The sequence below is a fragment of the Corvus brachyrhynchos genome, unplaced genomic scaffold (assembly GCF_000691975.1).
Source record: "Corvus brachyrhynchos isolate BGI_N302 unplaced genomic scaffold, ASM69197v1 scaffold105, whole genome shotgun sequence".
Lineage (NCBI taxonomy): Eukaryota > Metazoa > Chordata > Aves > Passeriformes > Corvidae > Corvus > Corvus brachyrhynchos.
The window spans coordinates 981,014-1,001,005 of record NW_008238452.1 but is presented as its reverse complement, the minus strand read 5'-3'; the positions used below and the strand labels follow the sequence as shown (position 1 = coordinate 1,001,005).

Below are 19,992 nucleotides of genomic sequence, written 5' to 3'. Positions count from 1 at the left end.
CAGTTCGGGTCACCTGTCCCAGCTATGGTCCCTCACAGTTTTTTGGGTTTGGTCTTGGTTTTTGGAGGTTTTTTTTGCATACCTCCTCACTGGCAGAGCATGAGACAAGGAAAGGAAAAGCCCTTGACTTAGGATAAATACAACTTAGCATAAATCCCAAAACATTGGTGTGATGTGAACACATTTTCATTCCGAATCCAAAAACCAGCACTGTAACAGCTACCGAGAAGAAACGGATGAAAGCAGGAGAGTAACAAATGAGTTCAGAAATGAATCCATTCTGATTTTAGGGACAAAATCCTGCCATGTTCAGTGTTTTAAGCATTCTGGTTTTTTTTCTCATGTCTCTTATGAAAATATATATAATTTTCAGGGTTTGTTTTTTTTTTTTTTGTATGTGTCTTTCCCCCTTCCTTCTCCCCAGTTCTGAAGAAAATGTATTTTAGAAGGTGTTTGTTTCCTAGGCAATAAGTATTTGCCATTCAGCCACTTGGCTGCTGTGTTTGTTTGCTTACCCTTTGGATCAACATCTGTCTAGCAGCTTTTAGTGTGCTGGCTTGCCATGCAGTGGAGAATGAGCTCTCCTTCCAAAACCCCTCTTGAATTTGGGTACGTTGGTCTCACTGGAGGAAATCCTGGGGAGAAACAGCAGCAGTGTGAGTCATCCTCCTCGAGGTGTTTTTCAAATGGGAGCTTTGTGAAAGTTGTACTGTGCTGCTTGCTCTCCCAGCACAGCGAAGCAGAAGCTGCTGTGTGTAGGAAGAAACGAGGAACTTGTCACAGGTAATACAAAGACTTTTGAATGAAGTTTGTAAGGAGCAATTAATTCCACAGTGGTTTACTCAACCAACAGAGAGAACAATACCACAGGGCTCAGCCACCTCATCTGAAGTTATGAACTACTTTTCAACATTAAAAGGTATAATGAGGTTTTTTTTATTGAAAGATATCATTCTATAAGGACCTCAGGTTTATTATAATCAATATTAGCTTCTGAAAAGAAATCTACCAAACTGTTCCTGCTCATCGCTTTGGCCTCTCCATATAAGCCATTCTTCAGTGCATCACTTTTCTGTTTACCTTTGTGTTTAATTTATGTATGCATTAACGCAGAGCTTAACAAAAACTAATATAACATAATCTATTTTTATTTTATTATGTCAGTCCTACAGAAAAAAGGTGTTTCTTCTGCTTAAGCCTATAGCAGTTACAAAGCAAGATGAAACTTCAAAAATTAAACTGAAGAAGCTTTACTGTCTAAATTAATACCCATTAAATTATACTGTTAGTTTGCACAGCTTGAAGTTTTAGATTTTACTCAAGATCATTACTGCAAAATAAAAACAAACAAATACAAATAGTGAAACACACTAACAGCTTAAACTTGCAAGGTACTTGGAGCACTCATGGCTTTTATTATTAATTTATTTCCTTAGAATAACTGAGATGCTGATAGTAATAAATTTGTATTACTTTAGATCATTTAAGGAATTTTTTTTCTTTGTTCTAATTAAATTAATTTTATGACTGTTAATTTTATTAGTTAAAGAATTCTTGTAGCCATTTGGTTTTAGTCCTTCAAAGTCATCATTAGCTTAGGTTATCCAGTTGGAAATTACAGCTGCAGTGTGACACATCATGGGCTAGTGACTACAATAGAACTTTCAGATCTTTGAAATATGCATTATAATAAATGCATATTTCAAAGATAATAAATAATAAAACTCCAACTTATTCATACTGGCAAAGATATATTTCTTTAATCCTTCATTGATTTGATTATAGTATGACTAAATTTCCATACAGTGGAAATTATTTGTCTTGGGAAAATAAAGGTAATTAATAATAATAATATTAATAATTTAATTTAATTTTTAATTTAATAAAAAATAATATAGGAAACTGGGCTTCACATAGGTGAGTCATTCTGAGGTGAGTTTTCTGTCTGTCAAAAGTGAAGTGGCAAAGCAAGCAGGGGGTCTCCCTGGCTTTTACTCCTGGATCTTGTCTGGGATACCACTCATGGAGTTAACTGTGTGTTGAAGCTGTGTTGGCAGATATGAGGCTAAGGTAAATGTTTGTGAGGGGAATGGACACTGATGAATACCTAAAGGTGTGTTGGGGGAAAATGTGTTATGTTACAGCCTGAACGTCTAAATATTTCTGCTGAGTGTATATTCCTTTATATACAGTAAGTTGAACTATGGATATGGTTCATCTGTTGTATGATAAGTGTAAAAGCTGAAGGAATCAGATATGTTATATGTGTTCTCTGGAGTTTTAATTGATGTTTCTGTGCACACCACACAGAAAATATCATACTTCTCTAGATAGGGACAAACCCATTTACACTCTCATCTACTTCTAAAGACATTTGGCTGTCTATTAAGCTCTGCAGATTACTTATAAGACAAGAAGATAGACAAATGGAGTATGCTCATAATTTTGATCTGAAATTTCTTTGCTGATTAATAATTTGCTAAGGCAGGATCAGAGCTCTATCTCACTGTGTAGAGCTAAGATCAGAAGAAAGCCAACAATCTGCTCAAGATCCCATAGCTGGTCATGTAAATCTCTGCTGTGGCCCCTTTAACCATACCAGAAAATAAATCTATAAAAGATTATTAAAATATATCTGGAGAACAGGATCAAGTCCAGCAAATAGTGCTTGTAGACCCTGTGTAGACTGTGCCTACTACTGCTTTCTTATTCTAGTTCATGTCAAGAAATGATTTGGTGTGCTTCTGTAAACCTCTCTACTTTCAGTTTTGCTAAGTGATTTCTTGTTCATTTTCCTTAGAAGCTATTTGGTTTCAGCGAAAATTTATGAAAAGATTAGGTTATGTGGAAAATGAGTATTGAGGAAGGTTGTCCTGATTTTGCCATACTTTTCATTTTCACAAATATTTGAAATCTTTTTTTGAGAAAAAATAGACTTGTAGTTTATAATGGTTTGGGTTTTGGTGGTGGGTAATGCCTAAAAGAGTACAGCACTTCTGTGATCCATAAGCATAAAATTTTGTCTTCTAAATATTGTGCGTTAGAACGAGCAAAAAAAAAATTAAGTTTTAATAGTTAACAGAAGGTAACAGACGTCATTAGAGATAAGTGAAACTGTTCAAATTAGGCTTTGAATTTTCATCTAAATGTGCTATTCCAGTATTTACAGAATATTTTCTAATACATGCAGATACTTTCCCTTTTGCATTGTATATGAATATATATACTGTTAAAATAACAGTACATTGTTTAGATAAAAACTAGAAAAATATATCCAAATATGATGGCAATAACCTGGGAGCTGGGAAACACTGATGCTGGGAAATTAGGCTTTTTACCTCTGTTTGAGACATTCAGTATTGTCAGTCTCACAGAGGAAGACAAGGACAGTATCTTCAGAGTCATTGGTGCATATTTAGTATACTGTACTGGTTCATTAGCTGATGTAGGAGGAAATGTTTTTATCAATAAAAGTTGAGTAGTGAGAAGTTAATATATATAAAGAGAAAAAAATCATTGTTCTAAGTCTTTTAGAGTGAAGTCTGTGATGTTCCAGGCTTCACCTGGAAATCTTGCTGTGCATCTGCCTGTAGGATATTCAGCTCTAATTCAAAAACAGCCATGAGAAATGTGTCATTGCTTTTGGAAGGAAAAATTAAGTACTATATATGTAGCCCATTAGTGTACTACATACAAAATTGAAAATGTTTCAGTATGACACCTGCTCTTTTTGTATCCTACTGTTTATTTATTTTATCTGTAACTGTAATATAGTTTTTTAAATCTGTGATACATATTCTTCATAATATCTCATTTGTCATTAATCAACATATATATAACAGCCTTTGACATCTCTAATTTTTTTCTTTGCTCTCTGCAGCTGAAGAGGGAAAAAATACATTCTTTGTTGCCTTAAACACCTTAGAGCAAAAAGTGCAAAATCTAAAAGATTTTTCCCTGAAGATAAAAGCAAAAGTTTTGGAAATAGACTGTGAAACTTGTTTAAAAGTAAAACTTGTTTAAAAATTACAAAACAAGAAAGCCCTAGTTATTTGGTATACGCAAAAGGCCAGACTATGAAAGTTGTTTATCTATTTTCCTCACTTTGAAAGCAATGGGAATTAGATAGCTAAGTGCCTTTTGAAGTCTGACCCAAACATCCTAGGTGAAATTGTGTCAAAATCTCAAGAAAAGCTACTTGTTTTACCCCTTTCAGCTCTGTGGCTTTAGAGTAGCTGAACTGAGGTCAACAGTTAAAGTGCTTCAAGTTGTCTGTGGAGGAGTGTGTTTGTCTTGGGGAAACTACACTGTAAATGCAAATTTTGCTCTCTATTTCCAAAGTACTCATCATCAAAACATCTCTCAATGACTCAAAAACTCTAAGGAGCTCATTGCTCAGACTTGTCTCTGTTGTAGACAGAAATACTTGGATTTAAAAATTGTAAGTAGGGGGTACGTTTCTTTACATGTATGCACCTGGTCAGTCCTTCATTTGCAGCAAAGTTCACGATACAGACTTCTGTATGGAATGTTATTCCTTCCTGCTGTGGAACAAAGTAACTGAGCAAGGAGAAAACATCTGCAAATTGAATTCCACAGTTCCTTATGGAAAAATATTCCAAAGTAATACATTATGCTTGAAAGCAATGATTTTTTCTTCTCTGATTTTATGGGATGAGACTACTTGAAGGTGGCTTTTTTCTTCAAACATATCCTTTCTTTGGTATGCTTTTGATGATTTCTGTCCATACTTGTATGTACTACCCAAGCTCTTCTTAGAAGGGACTTTTTCAGTGTTTCAAAATATATTCTCAGCCAATAAAAACTAATACCCTAACATATTTTTTTTAAAATATATCCTTTACCATTTGTCCCTCATGATATATATTTTATAGGAATTCTTTGGACCTTAGAGAGGAATTGATGTTTGCTACTGATAAGGAGCTGAGCAAGTAATTCAGCTGAGTACTGTGTCTAAAAATCACATCATTTATATTTTCTTGCTTTGGCTGTATGAAGCATTGATATTTTTTGTTGTTATCATGCTTATTACACTGTTTTAATCTCTTTGTTACATTCTTCATCCGCTTCAGCAATAATTATGTATGCCCCAAAGAACATAGATTATCTGAGCTTTATGTCAGCACAATTCACATTAAAAATGTTAATTTTTTCCTTGTGCTATACAGAGTGTAAAACACACTGAACTCTCATAGAGGAAGGTTGTGACAACTGTTGTCTTGTTTGCACAGCCAATAGATTTTATAAAGTCTTTACTGCTCCCTTTTTCATGTTCTGGATTGCATTGTCCAGGTGACCATTTACTGCCATTTTTTCTGGTTACATACGATCTCACTTGAATGGAAGGTCTGTATCATTTTCTTTCTTCCAAATGTGACTTTCTGAGGCTCTTGGCTCATCACTTGTTTCACAGACTATAATCACCTGATCTATTAAGTTGAAATTTTGTCTAAAACTACTTCTCCACATTTGACACACTGTCAGCAGAGGATGTCAGGTTCTGTGTTACATCCAAGAGAATGTGCAATGTCAAGTGACTCTTCTTGTAGAAGTAGCACACATCCATTTTATGTTGTCTTTTCTTGCATGCAATGGCAGTGGCTGAAAAACACTTCTCAAATGGCCTTCATCCATGTGGATAGCTAATTGTTTGTGTTTCATTCCCACTGAGTCAGGAGAATCTTTTGCTTAGCATACAAGAAAATAGGGGCCACAAGGAATCTAACCAAACTGATGAAATAAGATGGTTGAGAAAACTGTAACATTTATCCAAAAAGGAATTCCCTGGCCCACACTCACCTCTAGTGTTATGCTGTTGCTTAGCAAAATCGTAGATTCCTGTCTTTAGTTGCTTATTTATATAGTTGCATATTTATATAAATATATACATATGGATATGGGGTGCTCTACATCCCCAAGTCTCTCAATTCTTTTCTCTCTGAAAGCCCAGCATGAACTATTTATGTCAAAATGTCACGTGCATTACACCATTATTTGACTGAAATAATCTAGTCTAATTAAAACAACTGGAAGCTAAAGAATAGACATTATATATATAACAGTGGCTTTAGAGGGGGAGAAAAAATTTCTTGTAGCCCATAGCACAAGCAGTTTTCAAAAATATAGGCTTTCACAAGGTACTGTTAGGAATTAAACTATTAAGAACTAAAGTAAGAAACACATCTTAATATGAAAATTTATTTAAATCCACATCCAAATAAAACCACCCCAAAAAACCAAACCTTGCCTCCAACCCTAAAAGTTGAGCCAACCCTATATAATTTGTTCAGAGTTCATTTCTTCGTTGAATTTCTCTGGTAGACTTCTCTTGAGTTTCGTTACAGGAGTGAGTGAGCTGATGTACTTAAGCCTGTTAAAATATGGATGGGAGCAATTTCACTCTATTAACATTTAAGCAATGCATTGGAAGTACAGTTGTACCTTACAGGATGGTGTAAGTCCTGGTATAAGAGAATAGATGAATTATAAAATAAATTTGGTGGCAAACGGTCCTTGAAAAGTATTCATTTGATCACATTTTTTTTTACATGATTCCTATGCTGCTTAGCAAAGCCAGTGAAGTTATTTTTTAGCCATCAGAGAACAAGAAGGACAGAAGTCTGCTAAGCAACCTCTCTTATCCTGCATGCCGTGCTACAAAATAGCTGTTTAATAGGTAAGCAGATCTTTCCCACTTAATTATAAGACAAACAGGTGTGTGGAGATGGAGGAGGTGGAAAAAGCTGATAAAATTCTTTAGGAAGGGAGGAAAGAAGGAATTCAGCTGTATCTGAATTGTACCACAGCTTCTATTAGTAAAACCATTTGTTTCAAGTAAGCTGTAAGATTTTTTGTTGGGAATTGGGTTGCAAATGCCTAAAAAAAACCCCAAAAACGTTTTAGGTTTTTCTGTAGAAAGACATTTGCCTTTGAGAAGAATGTCCAGAGCTACAAGTCATTTAATTTAGCTGTTTATAATCAAGGAAATGAAAGGAAGACCAGAGACTATGGTAATATACTGATGAGTACTATGGAAAATTCCTGAATTTAAATTTGCATATTTTTTTCTTGGGCACTGCACTTCTGTATTCATAAAGCAGAATGAAATAAGAACTGCATTCCATGCATAAGGAATTTCTTTCTCTTTACTTTAGTGTAAGTCAGCATTGAAAGAGACAACATCCAGATGACAACATCACTTTTCCTTTTTCTCTGTAGGTCAACTTATTCATTATTTTTGGAAACTCTGATCAGTATGTATTCTTGACAAATGCTGTTTATCTCCAGACATTAGAAAGAAAATAGGAAAGCAGCTCTAAAGAGTTGGCATGACATTAGTAAGGAAATAGGAAAGCAGCTCTAAAGAGCATGAGCCAGAAATGAATGACTTAGGTTTTATTTTTCTCCAGTTACAGATTGACATTGCTTTCTCAGTGAGGATGAGAGAATGTGCAGGATCTGGCCCTTGTTCAGGAAAGCCTCTTATCAAAACTTGATGTACTGAATTATTTCTCTGCCCCTCTCGTTCATGTAATGCTTCTAAAATATTTGAATGGTGTATTTTTGTATCGGTGAAATTACAAACTAGATGCTGAGACAATCAAAGGTTGGAGTGTACTGTTGAACATGCATGTATTAGCCCTGCAGGGGTAGGTAGAAGTTTCATATACAAATACAGTGACTGAATTTAGTTCACAGTGTGTAAATGGACTGCTGAGAACATTTTTATGTTGCACCCTGATGCCCTGTAATGCATTCATACTGCGATGCTCATTTGTTGTGCCACGGTCATGTTGTATCCCTGAGAATTTTTTCAGTGGCCTTCATCTACAGATGAAGAAAAACAGGGTATGTTAAATAAATGCAGTGGGAGTTTTTCAAATGACTAAGAGATAAATTAAGTAATCAGCATTTCACCTGCGGTACAAAAATGGATTAGGAACACTACAGGGTAGGTTTTCAGCATATAAAGACTCTAAGTAGCTGCAATCTTTGATAATGATGAGAGTTGAATATTTAATTCCCTGTGTGCCTTACTGAGAATTAGTTAGTAGCTATATGGGACTTGAGATCAGCTAAAGCTGTCTGCAGCTCCAAGTTTTAATTTCCTAAAGTTGTGAATACTTTTTCTTTTGGCTTACAGATCTGTAGACACTCTGCTCTGATATTATACATGCAAATTGAGTCTAACTGGATCTTTCTTTCTCAGTCTGAGCTGATGAGAAAAGCTCCATGATAACCATATGTTACACTATCTCTGTAAAGGGAGCAAGGGGATATTCTGTACTTTTCGTTACTGTCACTGGATATGTAACTTTTTCCTGAACTGCATTTTTAGGTACCCATGGAGAACTGGATTTACAGTCCTGTGTTTCCTTAGATACAGTGATTTTGCTCTGAAAACAAAAGAAAAGATTTTAAGACACAAAACAGAATATTCTGTGTAACTGTGAGGGGACAAATATGTCTCAATAGCTGAAAATGCATCATAAAGTTAGTTTTTCCAGCTTTCATGAAAAAATGTGTATTTGTCTCCTTTATCATTTTCTTTGCTCTTCTGAAATGAAGGATAATAGATTCTCTGGGAATTTTTTTTGTTTTTCAGGATTTATGTTAAAGACTGGTGTAGGTAGCTTCAAATAGCTTCAGTAGTGTTTACTTGCTACTCCTGTTTACTGAGAAAGGATTCCCTATACTTCTCTCTCACAAAACTTTAAAAGTTTTCCCCATTCATGAAAATTCTGTATGTTTTTCCACTGCACATTGTTTTCCTGTTCCAGTAGTTAGTTTGAAATGTGGTATGACTATTTTCAGACAAATAGAGATTTTCTGATTTTCTGTTTCAAAATTTTGCTATGTGGTTAACATTTTTATTTTATCTAATTTTTCTGAGCAACCTGTGTGTTTTGTGAAAATGAGAAAAAAGTTGCCAATCAGGCTTTATCAAGCTGGGACTAAAATTATGGAGATTGTACACAAGAATAGTAGCTATTTGTTTTTTATCTCTTGCTTTGTAGATCGTGCTCAACATTGTTGTAGCTGACCTAAGACTTCTAAAGGTTTTAAATACCTTCTTGAATATAATGCCTAAGGTTTTACATAGACATTAAAAAAAATGTTAAAGAGAAAAATTGTTTCCCTTTTTTTTGCTATGCACATTAAGATCATACCTAAAAAAATTATATTTTGAAACAAAACTTTAGACAATATTTCCGTAACTCATAAAAATGTTAAGAACTATAGAATTACAGAAGAATTGGCATATATTTATTGGCATATATTGGAATATCTTTTCTGAGGGGAGACCTTATAATTCTCTACAGCTCCCTGAAAGGAGGGTGAAGTGAGGTAGGGTTAATCTTCTCCCAGGTAACAAGTGAAAGAACAAGAGGAAATGACCTCAAGCTGCACCAGGGGAGGTTGAGGCTGGACATCAGGAAGAATTTCTTCACAAAGAGGGTTGTAAATCGTTGGAGCAGGCTGCCCGGGAAGGTCATGAAGTCACCATTGCTGGAGTTATGTGAGAAATGACTGGATGTGGCACTTAGTGCTGTGGTTTAGTTGACATGGTGGTGATCTGTCAAAGGTTGGACTCGATGACCTTGGAGGACTTTTATGACTTTAATGGTTATGTGATATTTTGTATTGATTTAAACTATGGTATAGTTAAACTTTAAAAAACGGGGGGAGAAGATCAAGTTGAAGAGATAGATTATATGAATTTTGGGGGATTAATAAAATGTGGAATATTTAATGGAGTAAATGTGTTGTGAGAATCAAGAAGAACTCAAGATGACCTTGCCTGCTGAGGAGACACCATTTTAGTTGTAGAAACAATAGGTTTTTGCAATTTTTCTGTTTTGCCAGAGAAGCAGAAGTTTTGCAGTCACACAGAATTTCTGTCTCTAATACATTTTAGATGCATTTTGGTCATAGGAACTTGTTTTGACCATATTTGACAATGCATTAAAGTGTCAAAAGCAAAATCACATTGAAATAAGCAGATGGATTACATGCCCAAATGAGAGAAATGCTGTATTACTTGGTTATCCAGTAAAAATGTGATAAATGTCCTAGGCTCAGGAGAGGTTTACTGGGAGCTCACATCTTCAATACACATCAAGGTCAATCAACTACAGGTCACAAATCTATAAGATACCAGTCTTCATTAGAGCTCGTAGGATTGCTTTTGTGTTATTGTTTGGAAGTAAGGCTTAGTAAGACTTTTCTGTAAAGATGTTTTCTTTACTGGTTCACAGACAGATGATGTTTCTGTCAATTGGATATCAGTAGTTTTGTTGCCTGGCTTAAATTTTCTTCTTAAAGTATTAGCTTGAAATAACAGCAGCATAGATTTTAGAGAGCATAGGGGCAAATATTCCAAGGGAATGTGAGAGGGTAATTTGTATAGGGCAGAGAAAATGAAGGCACAAGGAGGAGACAGGAGGGCAGTGAGGGCATAGTTAGTGGGACATTTTTCTGCTTAAAACAGAGGCATGTAATTGCATATCTTGTCGTCAGGTTGTTTGTAGGTGTTTAGTTTGCTGCAGTATGTTATCTCTTTCTTCAGTTAGTGCGTGCTCTTTCTCAGTTGTTTTGTGTTTAAAATACATTGCATTTGTTACTTTGTGTTAAAAAAAAATATTTTCTCTCCTATGATGTGGCCTGTTTCCCTGGCTTTTGGTAAGGGGGAAGTAAAAGGATGTTGGGGTTTTTTTTGATGGGGTTTCTTTTTAGTTTTTTGAGTGTTTTTTTGTAGTTTTCTCATTTTGACCTCCAGGAACAAATATGTTGATTGCAACCATCAGGAGAAGCCAACTTCTTGGGGAAAGGTTTTGGGCCAGGGTGGGAGGAGATGAGAGGAGGGAGCTCAGTCTCCAGAATTATTGTGTTGGTGGTCCCTAAGCTGTTTCAGAGTTTTTCAAATGACAAGTTGTTAACTGAGGAGTTCAGTAAAATGCACTTGAGGAATAACTGGGTCCAGCATTAAAGGCAATAATTTGGCCTCTTAATGCTAACAAATGAAGTGTATGCTGATCAAAACTGGAAGGGAAAGATTACTATTTCTTCAAAAAATGTGAATTAGGCTGCATTTTTAAAGAGGATTCCTGTCCGCTTGCCACCCTCTTTTAGAAAGAAAAGTTGTGCCCAGGTGGGGCTATTTTGTAAAATCTTTTGATAAAAAGATAGAAGGGTATGATAGGAAGGATTGATTATATTGTTATAATTTGTGTATGTCATTATGAGTTTACTTGTTGGGGAATCTCAGAGCGAAATCATCACATGAACTAGGTAATTCTCAGAACATGAAGATCTGAGTATTTTGACATCAGCCATCCATTGGGTTAATAAATGTTTCCAGATGATTTCTTACGCAAGTTGTTTTTTTTTTTTAAATCTCTTTTTCCTTTTTTTTCTTCCCCCTTTAGGCATGAACCAGGGCTGATTGCAACAGCTTATCCATATTACAGATAATCTACTAACCACCAAAGTAGTCTTCTTGCTTATGATTAAGGTTGTTAAAGCAGTTTTTATTTATGTAAATTTACATCCACTAGCTTATTAATATTCCCACACTGGGTGAATATTATGTATAAGGAGCTGCTTTATCTGGTATGAAAAGAGAATAGTTTTTTCAGACAGATGTTGGTCAAAAATCTTACGTACATTTGTTTATAATAATAATATCCAGAGTACCTTAACAGCACAAAACAATGGCTTTAATTCACTTGACATTTTTGTTATTAAATAATCTTAAGAGATATTTCCTTACTGACTATGATGATGACCAGTAGGCTTATTCACTGTTTTTTTGATTTCTTGTATTCCATAGAGGAAAAATTATGAAGGCAATTTGAACTATGGAAAACTATGTCTGCATAAAGTGGGGGAATTTAATATCTACTGTGATGTGACTACCTGTATTAAAACCCAAGGGGGATGAAAGTGAATGGAAAGAAGGAAAATGTCATTTGGGAAGCATTGTTGGCATTTTCAAGATTGCTTATTAAGCATTTTGTTTTAATGAGCACACTTTAGTAATTTCGTAGGTTTTTGACAATTGTCAATAGTGGTGTCATTCCCAGAGCAGTCACGAGTATTTAGATCCCTGTACTGAGCTTAATCAACTAAAATACATATATTCTCCCTATTTTGCTGTCCACAAAGCATATTTTTCACTTGTCAAACTCTTTCTTCTTCAGGGCTATTAATCAGTTTGGAAGAGTTAGCTCTTAATAATTTAATTAAGTCTTTGTATTATAGAATATGGCATTAATTTAATTCCTAATTTAAGGTAGTTAAATAACCTTATAGACCTGATTAGGTGAATTACATTGAATATCTGTTGTTGAAATAAATAACATGAGCCTTTGCATAAATGGCATCTAATCTCTGTAATTATGATTTAAATATTAAATATTGCTTTTCTATTTTTTAATGTTCATGTGAGATCTACTTAAATATTCTCTAAAGGACTGCCTTCTAGAAAAGTCGCTGATAGAAATTGATTGTGAAGGGTGAATGTACTTTATGCATTGAATATTATAAGTATGAATAATTTGAGATTAGCACTGGGCTCTAGAAAACACTGGATTAATATTTAAGGAACTAGTTTGCAAAACATTTGAACACGCGCGTAATTCTGAACACGTGTGTGTATAGACTTCTGTTACACACATAAATTTACACATCATAGTGCTTTTTTGAGTCTAGGGCATGTATGACAAATTTCTTTATGACAAAAATGAAAAATATTTTAGGATAACATAAAGACAAACCTTTCCTTGCATATGTTTTGGGGTTTTTTTGTTAAATTACCAAATTCATTCGGAGAAGGATTAAACCAGAACTCTTTATCCCCTGTGATGACAATATGTAACACCGATGAGTTACAGTGCATTGGGTACTTTTCATTTCCACTCAGTTTAGATTTGCCATTTTAAATTTTATCATTAAATTATTATTATTAAATTATTATTATTAGATATCATTTTAATGTTATCCGAGTTTGAAAAGCCAGCTTCTTTAATATCTCTTTCTTTCCCACTGTTTGTAAATATGAATCATAGGTATTCTCTATTTTCAAGCCTATTGTCTCACTGTTCCATAAACAAAAAACAAATGGAATTACTGGGATGATAGAACACCCATTTCCATAGTAATTGTCTTTTAACATACCAAACACCATGTCTAGTCTTTTCCCTTTCTGCAGTGCCAGTGGGGTTTTTTTCAGATGGTTTGCTTTCAGGGTTTTATTTTGCAGAAGGAAGAATGGATCTTAGAAGTCTGTGAAGTGCTGGTCATGAGACTGTGCATCATCACAGATATGTCAACTCCTCTGGTCCCTTCTTAGTCTTTTAAACTGTCCACAAGTTCTTTACTGAGACAGACTTCATAGACTTTTGCTGTTTGCTCTTCCAGATTGCCCTTTGAAGCAAGCACGTCTTGACCTTGGACTGACAAAGGCGTACTCACTAATAGTAAGAAGGGCACGTTCCTTGCTCTCTCTCTGAATAGTGATTGTGTGAAAATCTTGGGATGTTGAGTGGACAAGGCTGTGTTCTCCCACAGATTTTTACCTTTCTCAACATGAGGTTTTCAGTGAGCTGTGACAGACAGAAAGAAAAAAGATAGGAGCACAAGAGAGAAGATCCACTCACACAGATTAGCCTCGATATGCATTGATTAAACACAACAGTAAGAGATTTTAAGAGAGGCTATGTAGCAAAACAATAGATTTTCCATTTTATTACCATATGGAGAAATAAAGAACTTCTATAATTATTTTTATAAATTAAATTAGATAGCCAAAAGTGAAAATTATATGCAATAATAATAAAAAATACTACTTTGTTTTCGAAAGAAGCAGAAGGAAATTTATGGATATTGCTTCTATTTTCCAGCTCCACTAGCTTTCACAGAAAATTCCCTTAATGAAAGATGAAAACTAGATATATATTTTGCATAAATGTGTGACTTTTCAAAAAATGAAGAAGTTATTGGAAGAACCTGAAGTTAGATACTTCTCAGTTTTTCCTTTTTCTTTTATTTTATTTTCCCATTGAGGGAGTTGGGAATTATTTAACTTGAATATCTGCAACTCTGGCAGGTGAAATATTATTTTCACCTACCCACTCCTATTTCTTGAGACATGTACTTGGTACTGCTTTTTTTGTGGTTACAGTATTTTGGGAAGTATCTTTTTTGTTCCTTTGTTGAGCCTCGATTTCAAAGCACCTTGGGCAAAGGCCTTGTTCCACCTATAGTTTTAGTTTCACCTAATCAGCTATTTATTTAGAGCTCCAAAAGATGGGTTTGCATGAATACACACAGAATAGAGTAACAAATCAAGCTGCACAATTAATCTACCTGGATTCCTGTACTGACTTGTTGCCCTCTGGTCCGTACGTTGCATTTCTGCCTGCCTGCCACACCTTACTTCACAGCTGGAAAGTACCAATGTCTAAAGCTCATTAGAGCTTGACTCTGTTCTCACATTCACATTTTTAATGATATTTCTTGTAGTCACAAACCTAATGCATTAGTGTCCAGGTGGCATAATAGATGGAGGAAATGTTATCTGGTACTTTTGGAAATACTTCAAATTGTTTGGTTTGGAATATTCTAACTCCAGAAGAACCTTTGCAATATTTAGTCAAAGTTTCTTGAAGCACTAGCTGGAAAGTATGAGTGATACACCCTAGATTGCAATATCAGTAAAATCTGATTAACATTAGAAAGAAATAATTGCATGAACTCACATTTAGTAATTACATTAATAATACAAAAGAAAAAGCAAAGTTGGCATCACATTTGTGTCAACTGCTTTGTCATTCTGGCATAATGTATGTTTAATAATATGTCAGTATCATTTAGTCTCTTACAAGAATATAGATGTCTTCACTTTAACTAATGACCGTAAAAAAGTAATTGAAATGGACTCAACTGCTTTATACCACTGTGGTTCTTTGTACTTCACTTAGTTTATTTCTCCTTTCCCTGTGATTACTTGTAGGTGCTTAAGCAATTTGAGTATGAAGAAATCAACAGAAATAGGCCAATACATATTTAATTTTGACCTATAGCCTCCTTCATGGAATTTAAATCTCTTATGCTTTCAAATTAATGGTAATTTATCTGAATGAAGAATCATGTTAAATATGCCAGCAGTGCAGTTCTGACTAATCAAAGGAAAGTAGTAATTTTGCAAAACTAAGGTTCCTGATTGTGCACCTTTATTTTCATGAGGGTGAAGATGTTTGTGCCCAGACACTTGCACAATCTTCTGCTTACACAATGTGTCTCTGACTGAATATGCATAGGGAGCAGTTGGGTGACCAGTGCCAATCCATCCCCCTTTAACTCATCTTTTCTATTTTTCTTTGAGACAATAATTTGCTCTGAAACAGATCCAAGGATAACTTTGATGGATGTGAAGCTTTGATGATAAATCAAGCTTCAGAGACACATTCATTAAAACAGAATGGCAAGTCTACCATAATAAGAACCAAGTGTCTCAAGTGTCTAGAATGGAAACATCTACAGATGTTCATTCCTAGAATATCTAACCACCTTTGTAGCACCCCAGATAATTTCACCAATCCTTTTTCATAAGGTTGCAGCACAAGATGAACTATAAAGGCCACAATATTTCCTTTCTTTATAGTCTTAGTTTATAACGCCTTTGCCTGAACTCAGGTTTGAAGTCTCTGAGGCAAAAGCTATCTTTTTTTTTCTAGCAATGTCCGTGACTAGAGCTCCTGGTGGTTAAATATTACCAACAAAGCATTGAAATGCTGTTCTTCTAGAATATAAAGTAGTTTTGTGGTTGAACTCATTTATTTTAATATTTCTCTTGCAGACTAATAGCATACTCTTCTCAACCAATCAGCCAGTCAACACTAACGACTCAGAGGTAATTTATTTTTTGATATAGGAAACTCATTGGAAGTTACATTTTTATTCAGCAGATGAGCAATCTACTGATGGCTGCAAAATTCATTCTGTAACATGAGACACATAGAAAGTTTTGCAAAAGTAGAGAAGAAAGTGCTATGATGGCTTCATAACAGTTGAGGATTTTATCTCAATCTGAAACTTTATTCTAACTAAGGAAACAGCACTGTCACTACAAGACTATAAATGCAAAATAATGAGATTTTATTTCTCTGTGAACTGTGCTAAACAGACTTTCACTTGGCATTTATTTTCTAGTGCAACATAATAGATTAATATGATGTTTTGGTTTTTGCATCTGATTCTTGCAAGCTCTTACTGTTGTATAGAATGATTTTGTCATTCAGTAAAAGTTCTACAGAGTTAAGTGTCTAGCAGCAATACAAATTATTTAATTTAATTTGATCTGGAATGCTATTCTGCTCTGATTGAAATACTGCAACTTTATTAACAGTCTAAATTGTTGTTCAGTTGTCTTGAAGAAATAATAATAATAATAACTATAATAATAATTTCATATTGATTCTTCCCTCCAGCTAGTGATGACTGAATTTTCTGTATATCATTGTTCAATAACAGTGACATCAATGTTATTACTTACATATACGAGAAAAAACCTACTTCGTTTTGGATTACTTCCATGTATGTGACCACGAGATTTTGGGCTAGAAAAATCGGGGGTTTTTTGTAATAAATCCAATAGGTACAACACGTATCTTTTAATAACATTAAGGAATAAAGGTAAAATCAAGTGCTTTAATGAGTTTCTCGTCAACCCTTCATAAACTCCTTCCACAGAAACAAATGCAGGTTCAGAGAGGCTGGGTCGCACAAGTGATTATGTGCTGGGTTAAATGGTGGAAGGTGGAATGGAAATGAAATCATGTGGAAGAAAAATGAATTATTAAGAAGAAGGAAAAAGATCTTGAGTCACAGCTTTGGGGGGGTACATGTTTGTTGGAAGGCTAATCCATTCTGACCTGTACAGTCCTAGTTAGTAAGTTATATGAAATCTGTCTGGTGTTTGGTTGAGGATTTTTTTTTTGTTTTCTTTCCCTTGTATCCTTCCTTGACCTTTACAGCATAACATAAAGGTCATCTGATGTCTTGAACTAACGGGTGTACTAGGCTATATATTTGCGTAAGCATATGAAAGTTCTTTATATTTCCTAGCTGTGTGTCAAGCAAATGTTGTATATTCATATTCGCAACATTATGCATTGCTGTGGTCCAGAGTTAGAAAATTGATTCATATGGAAATAGCTGAGAGAAATTTGAAATATAAATGCTCTGACAGCATCCATATTCTCTGCAGCATTGTCAGGAATTCGGCTGGCATATTTGTAAATCATCAAAGGGCATGCTGGTTCAGAGACTCCAATCTGGCTTCCTCCAACTTGGATGTGTAGAGGTCAGTAGTTCTGACACAAGTTACTACTCAGAGCTCTCCCTACAAAATACCTTCTGCTGTTACCCCTGTGCCATGCAGACACACCTTTCATATTTCTACCCATGGAAGCACCTTGGGGCAGGGGGCATTCATTTTTTTGCAGTCCAAGCAGTATCACAGGCAGCAAAAACAGAAGAGTCAGCTGGCAAGGCAAACTCTCAGGCTGTGAGCTCTATGGAGCAACACTGGGATGTGCAGACTCTGGCACAAGGGACTTTTAGCCTGATTGGTTCCTCAGGATGATCAACAACAGAAATGCATACCAAAACCTCTATGAAGTTTTCAAAAGTTGGTTACTGCCACTTCATGTACACGAGGTAAAGACTTGCACACATACTGATTTCCAGCAGGAGAGGTGGAGTGCATTTCCAGGACTTTCACTAGGCTTCTGTTTTCCCAAGACATTGCAAAGAACTACTCAAATTATCACTTTGTTACACGCATGGTGAATTCTTCCCCCACAAACCAAGCAGTGTGACACAGCATTCCCTTGACAAAATTGTGAGTCTGTGGTTTGGCTGCCCTATGTTGATATGCATCTAATTTTCAATTCACAGCAGTTTACTGTCCTTGGGCTGATGGTTTCAGGACAATTCAGACTCCAGAAAACCCAAGTGAGGGCAATTTAAGCAGTCACCTAAAAATTCCGAAGAGCAGTAAATAAAATAGAAATTACACTGACTTTTCTGGAACTTGAAAATATTTCTTTATATATTTTTTTAAGACTTTGTCCATTTTGTGATAATTGTTGAGTCATACAGAAAAATAGCATAATGTTAATATGGGTCTCTAGAATGAAACTTTGAGTAATCAGCACCGTGTTACAACAGCTTTTTTTTTAAACCACTACTTACATGACTTACAATATCATTTACTCCATAGATTTTGTGTTTCATAAAAATGCCGTGCAGCTGAGTATGGCACATGAAAGGATAAAGATACATATGCAATACTTCAGCAGCAGAAAAGAAAAACAAAATACATCTTTCCTTTGTAATCGTAAAGGAGTACTTTTTTTAACTAAGCATCAAGGGGCATGTGTTCACAAAGTCTATTACAGAAGTTACATTTCTCATTAATTTTTTCGTAACTGAGCTTCTTTCAAAACCAGACAAAAGCAAAGGGCTTTTTGTTTCTGTATTAATTGGTGTCTTTGTGATAAAGCATTTTTTGCTCTGGTGGCCGATAAAATAATCAGCATTAGGGTATGTGTGTGAATATTCCCTTAGGGTTCACTTCAAAGACTAAAAATGAGGCAGATTTCCATACGCATGAAGAATTGCTTCGGGAATGTATGACATGTTGTTTGATAAACACCTCTGAGGTAAACCTTGTAGTATGCAACATACAAACAAGGTATATGTCCTTTTAAAATTTTTAATTAGAGAAAAAATATTTTCATCAATATGAAATGATGGAAGGTTATTACAGCCTAGAGGTTTTAGAGCTTCTGCAGGTTGGTATATTCTATTTATTTTCAGAACACATAGATGTGATTTTAAGTTCTTTTTCGAAACTGACAGCATTAAGGATTGTAGAGAATTTTTACACTCTTACTTACACACAGGGGAGTTTCTCTGTTCATTTAGATCAGAAAGGAGCCAAATCTGGCATCTTTACCCAAAGTTCTCTACAACATACAATATCAGGAACATTTGTCTGGGACCATTGTTTTGAATATGAGTATTCCTGCTTACAAATTGTGTCTCTGTATTTATGATTTTGGCAATCAGCCTGAACATTGCATACAGATGAACAGACCTTGAATACCTGAACAAATGTGACTTCGGATATTTCAAGATAGACGAAAATTTCTGATGCTCTTAATCACCTAGTACAAAATGTTGATAGATGGTGCTGGTGCAGTCACATGTGCATGTTGTAGTTATGCTGAAAGAAAAATCACACGAGTATTGTCATTCAGGGAAAGGATTACCTGTGAGCCAACCTTTATTTTATAGCATTTGCAGAATTCTTTGTATGATTGTTAGGGAATTTCTAGGGGAAAAAGAAAAAAAATGAGATTATCTACTGCATCTAAAGCTTTATACTCTGCCCCTTAAAAGCTTCTTTTATTATGTAGCTAATGGAGAGCTCATGAAATGGAAATTAGTGTCAAAGGTCAAGAAGAGAGCTACCTGCTTGCGAGGTATTTTTATCTGCTAAATAGTGATAAGAATTCACTGGTTTCTGAGATGCAATTTTTTTTAAGAAGAGAAGACAGAATCAAATGATGAGGCTGTTCCTGAGCACACACCAGTGGAATGTAAGACTACTTCTCGGGTATGACTTTTAATTGTGCATCTGCAATTTGCAGCTCCTCCAAGTTCCTCCTTGCTCACTACAACAAAGGAATTTTTGATTTTTGGTCAAATTAGGGCCTCTTGGCCACTTGTGCAATTTAATCTTGTTGAATTTCTATCTATGGTGTATATTGATTGTTCTCAGTTCAAGCATGGCCAAAAAGACAAAACCAATTCCTGAGTATATTGCCAAGGCTTGGGTTCCATATTTTTTCTTCTGTGTTCTTCCTTTGTAGTCTTGATCAAATAATTTATTTCCTT

At 35.1% G+C, this 19,992-nt stretch overlaps 1 long non-coding RNA gene across 1 annotated transcript in view; it reads right to left on the bottom strand.

Moving 5' to 3' along the window:
• Positions 1–385: 385 nt before the first annotated feature.
• Positions 386–19,992, bottom strand: part of LOC108447335 — a 93,491-nt gene continuing 73,884 nt past the window's right edge. Inside the window, exon 3 of the long non-coding RNA XR_001862862.1 lies at positions 386–635. This is a non-coding gene — a long non-coding RNA (uncharacterized LOC108447335). The remainder of the gene's footprint in view (positions 636–19,992) is intronic.